Genomic DNA, 7,500 nt, shown 5'->3' on the forward strand with positions numbered 1-7,500 from the left:
TTGACCAACATCGATCGTGGATCGGTTAGCAAGCCACAAAACACCTAAACTTACATTGATTGGGAAACAGAAGCCTCCCCTTGTCCCTCCTCCTCACTCGTAGGGCAGGTAGTATTTACCCGAAACTGTTTTGGCGGAGGACAGTCACTGAGATAAAGGGATGCATGTCTTCTTTGGGCTGGCAGTTTTCGTGCTGGAACGGGTGGGCTGCCGTCGGCTGGAACCGGATGTGGCCATTTTTCAGTTGGTCCGTTTTCACCTACAAAGTTCTGTTAAAGATAAGGCATAGATTCCAGGTAATTAATTTCTATTGTAGGGAATGCTGTATCAAGAAACAAGCAAAAGAGCTTACTTACTGACGAGCACACTGCCTTATGTTTTTTTACGCGTTCCAAGTTTAGCTGTTCGTGCGGTCTTCCGCAGTTTTTATCCATCGCTTGCATTTTTCTAGCTCCGTCTTCGGCTTGGGGAACAAAAAAAAATCGTCCTCCATTCAGTCGCTCGGGATATCTCTCATCTGCATTACATGTTCCCCACGCACAACGCAAAACCGTCTTCTGTTACGAACTGACTACGCGTACGATCAGCTGGTATGTTTGTGGGACAAGATGGCGGCCGCTCACACTCTTTCTTGTGATTGGTTGGCATTAGCGTTGCTGATTGACAGGTCTGAACTATGAATAGACGAGATGCTTCCGTGAAGCATACACTGGGTTGCCTGTTGTACGTGTTACAGAAAATCAGAAGGCACTGAATTGTGTGGTATTGAACTACAGCATTCCAGTCTCTGAAGAATGACAAATAAAAGACAAGCGAGAAATATTGGCTTCTGGGCTGACATGTTGATAATTTTCGAGTTCCCTCACAACTTTTTTTCACCACAAGTTTAAGCGTGCCGTCTGAGCATCTGACAGCTTTGTAATACTGAAGTTCACTGAAATTAAGCTCTGCCCGGCGGAGTTAGTATCTGGATGGGAGACCAAAACAAAATACCCCTCATAAAACAGAAGCATCGGACCGAAAATACTATGAACGCTAACAAATGCGAACTCAGCAAGGTACATATTTTGTTAGCTTGCTTTATGTAAAACAAGAACATCATTCTAAAAGCTTATTCTACGCAAAAAGTAGGTTCTGGAGGTAATTTTCAGAGTGGAAATCAAGGTTACGCGGCAGACGGCAAATACGAACTCACGATTTAATTCAGTTAACACACCAGAAAGACGCTAACCTCATTTTGGCAAGAAAATGCTTTACTATTGCCATAAAAAACTATCCAGTTAAGCTCGCATATCATAAAACATGATGAATTCGTAAAGGCCACCTTTTCCAGCTAAAAATTTTTTGAAACAAACAACGTATTTGCTATTAGAGGCAAAAACCCCTTCTATTTCATTACGTGCGTGAAGAGAAGAAACTCAATCGTGTCAAATATGCGCAATATTGCAACAAACTAAATTTCAGGATCAAACCGTTTGCATGAAGAACCTTTTCCTTGAATAATGAAGCACAAAATACACGACAAGCTTTCTTTCAAAGAATTCTTAGCTGTTAAATTTCCAATTATTTTTTTTACCTGAAGACTGTGCAGAGTTGATCACAGATCCACGTAAGGTGTTCGATTCGTTCAATCGTTCTCTGTCTTTGTTGAACCCATATATTACCATAGAATTTTCCGTTTGGTTTCAGTGTTCTACATAACAGCACACTTGGTTAAATATTATTTTATAGATACAGCTCACTTTGATTTCGGCTCGACGGGCGATAGATTGTTGTCGAAGTCCATTACTCGTCGCTTTTGAGATTCCAGGTGTTGGTTTTTCACCGCCTGCCTAGTTTATCCAACTAAAAGTCCATTATTGAGCTTCATAAGGGTATATTTTATTCAAAGATCCACTAAAACGCCATTAGCGTTACATGACTTTCGACGCCATTGCAGGCTAAGTTAATGATTCTCCTATGTCCACCAGAGAAATCTACGCATTTCCACTGCCCTCTCGATCCTAAGAAAATACGAGCAGAGGGCTCTATGCACAAAGACACCACTTACCAGGGGAGTGACAGGCAAGACTTTTACCGACAGGGCAAATTAAAAAAATAAAATAAATCTACCCATTTTCTGACTGGGATTGCCATACGGCAACCCAATAATAACAGAAAACGTTAAAATGTGGTAAGAACATTAGTGACACATTCGGCTATCGCCTCCTGTACCACGTTTTCTTTCTTACCACATTTTGACGTCATCTCGGATTTATTACTGAACAGACGCACGGCAACATAGAATCTATTTGTTAAACAGACGCACTTGAGTGGTTTGGATCGAGAGCACCGTGAAGCTAGAGTTCCCGTCAGCTATCGCTTCCTGCAACTCTTAAACTTCTATCGTATTCGCCACGCTTCCTGCGTGCCTTCATAACTCGATAGACGCACACAGGGCACGAACCAATTTTTAATTACCATTTTTTGGCAGCCATATTGGTGTTCCTCCGAGGTATGCCATGCCTGGTATGTCAATGTGGCGTCTCCACAACGAGCTTTATAAATTTGTGCGAAAGATTTTAACCAATAACTCAAGTACAGGCAACCGTAAACACCTAAGACTTGGCAATTGTTTAGTAATCTACTATAACGTCTAAAATTCCTGAGTTCATACATTGCATGGCTTCGATTTACATTTTTGATGGAGTCAGAGTGAAAACGTTTTATACAAGGTTTGTGTTTTAAAAAGAAGTGTGACTGTATTTCATCTTCTCTCAGGCTTGCAGTCTCCCTAAAACCTTCTTTTTGAGGCAAGTCGTAAAATCCCGGTCGTAAGCCCTGGGAATTTAAAACTTCGTGAGGGGTATTGGGAGGGCTTATCAAGGGGGACTTTTATCCAGTGGGGCTTTTAAAGGGTATACAAAAACGTTTCGCAATGAAACGATATAAAATAAGTCGAGAGTGACGATTAGCAGTGTTAAAAGACGTTTTCTAGACTTGCCCCCAAGTCGAGCTTTAAAGCCGAGCGTGAAGCTCGTGAACCAGAACGAGAGCGGAGATTTATAAGCGCCGAAGGGAAATCTCTTAGCGCCGCCCCGCAAAGAACTTTGAGAAAGTCGAGACGTTTTCCTGGATTTATTGGTCTTTAATTGAGCCTGTTTTGCACTAGAGGATTAAACAGCTACTTCAATGGCATTTGATCTGCACTTTCAAGTCTTGTTCTGGGAAGTGACTACTGCTAAGGAACAAGAAAATGTAGAACAGGACTTATATCCGGATGGAATTATAAGAGGAGGGAACTGGAGCATATAAGCGCAATAACGTTTTTCCTGCATGTAGATGGGCCCATACGCATTGGGGCTTATAATCAAGGGGGAGGGGGTTACTTATAACCGGAATTTTACCGCTTGTCAGAAATTTCTCGCAAACCTACAGTCATTAGTTGACACACTACGGACAATGCTCCTTTCGCGGGCCCGCACTATTCGCGGAGCTTTACAACGCCGCCTTTCACCCTCCTCTTCAAATATTCCGCGTTCATCCTTTCAGTAAATAGACGAACGTCATTAAGGCATAACACATTTTAATTGAGATCATCGTCTCGATCAGGAGCCATAATTATTACGGCTCCTCTCTCGACCTAATTCATTAGAATTACAAAAGGTAGCCCTCTCCACTATTTTGCATGGGATTATTCGCGATTTGTATTTTTTATGACTTTTCATTAAAAAAGTGATCACTTATAGCCAGGAGCGTGTTTATCCAATAGGTGGTTTGCAACCAATCTCAAGGGACACAGGCAACAATGCTGCAATGTAAAATTGCTGGTGGACGAACAAAAGGAGCTAATGAGAGATCTTTTGTTTTTGTCCACCAACGATCACGTAACGTGCAAACCACCTATACCCTTATACTCTCGTGACTCTTGTATGTTTTGTCTTTTATGTTCAAAGATTACTCTTTTATTACGATTGTCAACTCTCCAAGAGACGATCGCAAATGTTCCCCAACGGAGTACTAGTACTTTGGAAGAGATGTTTCTTCTAAGTGCGCATTTCGTTTCTCTGAGACGTGGCATTATTCCTTGTATTTTTTATAACTTTTCATTAAAAAAGTACTTGTGCCTTTCTGTTACTGGCATAGTTATTGACATAAAGAAAAAGCCCCAATAGCGCTTTATGTACAACTGCTCCATCCCGTCGAGCGCTTCCAGAAGATCAGTTGTAGCTATTGATCACGAATTGTCCGCGAGGAACTACGGTTTCCCAAACGTATTGGCATGTACATGCCATGTACATCAGAGCATGAAATGAAAACTGCTTTGCCCCTTCATTATTCCTTAGACACCATTTCATTTCATTTCAACTCATTCCTCTTGTAAAGTTGAGTTTTACTTTATTTATTTATTTATTGATAAATTTATTTATTTATTTGTTTGTTTATTTATTTATTTATTTATTCATTTTTTTTTTATTCGTAAAGAAAGGAAAAGAAGATTACAAATGCAGGATAATTGAATAACATTTCCGAGGAAACCTTAAAGAAACCATAAAGTTTGTAATATAGAATCGGGTTTCCTCACGAGATTCAACTGCGAATACAAGGGCTAACCAGGAGGTACAAGATTAAAAATGATACTTCGAAAACTAAAGTAATAGGTAGTCCGTAAGACGAAAAGTACTCCAGCGTCACTGTTTTGTGTAATCAAAGTTTTCTTCGAAAGCTTCTCCAAAGGGAGAACTTATGCACCTATCAATGTTCAGCCGCTGGTGGGGGAGGCCGGGCATAGGAGGGGGATTTGACGTTACAAGTCTGCCCGTGGTAGGGACTTAGGGACTTTTGATCATTCGTTGAGTTCCGGGGTTCGGGACTTTTGACTTTAACCGTTAGAAGCGTGGGGTCCACTGACGCCATCTTGGCTGCTCGCCATCTTGAATGACCGAGAAAGACTGAAGAATAGTACCGCCATTTTGGAATTACCCAGAAGTCACTAGAAGCAAACCGATTCTCTGCGATTCCCTCAACGCTATGGACTGAAACTCTAAAGCCTTTTATGAGGCAGTCATCTATATTCACCTTGTGCGCAGTGAATTTTGTTTCCAAGCAAGCTTATATAATACTAAAAACGAGACCGAAATACTGAATTTCATTTTCATCGGCTCACTATTTGTCACATCATAAGTCCTCCTCTTATGGGGCTTTTTTGAATATTTCTCTCTTTTATATGAAGTTTAATATTTTATTTCCGTTGTTCCTATTTACAATTTAAGTAATTAACATGTCACATTCTTTTCTCCTTCACAAAGAATGTGGTTCTATTTTTAGTCAGTCCTTTAGGGCATAGTTTAAAGTTTAAAAGCGTAAACGTTTTAGAGACGTTTCAGCTATAATATTTGTTGTCTTAAACATGGCCATGAGCTATAAAAGGATGGCAATTCAAGTAAACAAAAGTAGCATAACAGTTCATGAAAAGATACCAGAATTTCCCTGTTGTATTGTCTTATTTAGTAGTACCAGTTGAGACAGTCCTCAAAATGTTAACATACTTTCCAGATGAACTATGGAACTACATGACAATTTTCCATTATAACAGATGTTACATTTTGAAGTCATTGCATTGTTACCTTTTAAAAAATAAAATGTATAATTTCTGTCCCTATTTCTGCTGTTCTTTTTTACCTATGCATTTTTGGGAGGAGGATGGGGTTGGGGAATTTGCACTCTTTTGACCCAGGATGACTTTCCTGGCGCCGGGCATTTGAACAGAAAAAATTCTGATCTGAGTTTAAATCCCCCGCCTATGCCCGGTCTCCCCCCCCCCTCCCCCCCAACAGCTTAACATTGATACATGTAGGTGCATTATAAACTCTCCATGTGACTGGTACCACTAGGACTGAATCAATGAATGAAATTTTTGCGCCTTTTATTGTATATGGAGAGAAAGTTCACAGAAGAGTTCCCACTACTTTAACCGCAGTAGCAAACCTCCAAGTTATCTGCAGAAAACTGGGAATGAGATTCATTCTATGAATGCTCGTGATTTCTTCATTGTGCTGGTGTTCAGTAGCGCAAAGTTGCTTGAAAATTTCAGTAACGCAGGATGCAAGCCGTATCAAGAAATGGTCCATTGTTGTGGGTCAAATTCCTCTTCACAAGTCCAAACAAAAGCCTTTTGTTGTTTATTGCGCTTAGGGAATTCTTCCGAGACTCGGCGAAGATGAATTTCAAATCTTCACAAAATTGTCGGCTTGTCAAATTAGCGGCACTAGGGAAGAGGACTTTGGAAAGTTGCACATTAAGGTGCTGTTAACACAGGGGGTACCCAGGGGAGAAAATGCGCTTCAATATGCTTGGTCTCTCAATATGTTTTGTGAATCAGCGAACCAGTTTATTAAAATTTATGAACACGATAAGGATGATTTGCTATTAAAAACCTTCACGAACTATCCTCGTGGCCGGGTGTAGTCCTGTGGTATTGCGAAAATCAAAAGAGTCCAGATTTGATATTGTTCCGCTAGTACAGACAGTCCTCTACAACAGTTGAAGCCTACTAATATTTAGGTTGTGTGGCCCAGTTTAGAGAAATTGAGGAGGAATCTATTTTAGAAAAATAAAGACCTCGAAGAAAGTTTCTCACTTGTTCGTAAATAAAAGGAAAAGTGATATCTCGGCCAGGCGACATAGAACTTCAAAAACATCGGAGCAGGGTAAAATTTAGACATTAATCTGACAAATTAGGTTGATGCAGCGAAACATGCGTCATTTCATAAATTCAAATGACATAAGCAAGGGACTTATGATTGTGTGGGCGGCAAAGCAAAATACAAAGAAACGTGGGCTAGGGAATTTAAAATCTCTTTTCTTTAGTTTCTCACAGCCAAATGGCTTCGCTCAAAGGACGAAGTGGTTTCAGTCATACCTAAGTAATCGGACCCAAAGGTGTAATGTAAATGGAAATCTGTCAACTGCCAGCACTGTTACTTGTGGCGTACCGCAGGGCAGCATCCTAAGTCCCTTGCTTTTTTTTATGTACATTAATTATCTCCCTAACTGCCTGCGGGTTGCTGCGCCGAGAATGTTTGCTGATGACACCAGTATAACCTTATCTGCAAAAACGGTAGCCGATCTTAAACTAGCAGTGACTTCTGAACTTAACAATCTTACCTGTTGGCTGAGAGCCAACAAATTAAGTTTAAATGTGGCCAAAACTGAACTAATGATAATCGGATCTAGGCAGAGATTGAATACCCAATGTGAGGAGATTAATATAAGTATCGATGACAGGACGATCAAGAGAGTTGACCATATGAAATCTCTGGGTCTTACCATTGATGCACAACTCTCTTGGTCTAAACACGTTGACGAGATAAGCAAGAAAGTCTCTTCAGCCATTGGTGCATTGAAACGTGTACGACCTTTTATTCCGACGGATGTTGCAGTTCAAATTTATAATGCTTTAATATTACCACATTTTGATTACTGCAGCCCGGTTTGGGATTGTATGAGTGGCTGTTTGAG

General features: G+C 40.4%; 1 pseudogene; it reads right to left on the reverse strand.

The window, feature by feature from the left end:
* The window catches only part of LOC138040162 (uncharacterized), a 20,373-nt pseudogene that overhangs the window by 2,269 nt on the left and 10,604 nt on the right, over positions 1-7,500 (reverse strand).

The sequence above is a fragment of the Montipora capricornis genome, chromosome 3, assembly GCF_036669925.1.
Source record: "Montipora capricornis isolate CH-2021 chromosome 3, ASM3666992v2, whole genome shotgun sequence".
NCBI classification, from domain to species: domain Eukaryota; kingdom Metazoa; phylum Cnidaria; class Anthozoa; order Scleractinia; family Acroporidae; genus Montipora; species Montipora capricornis.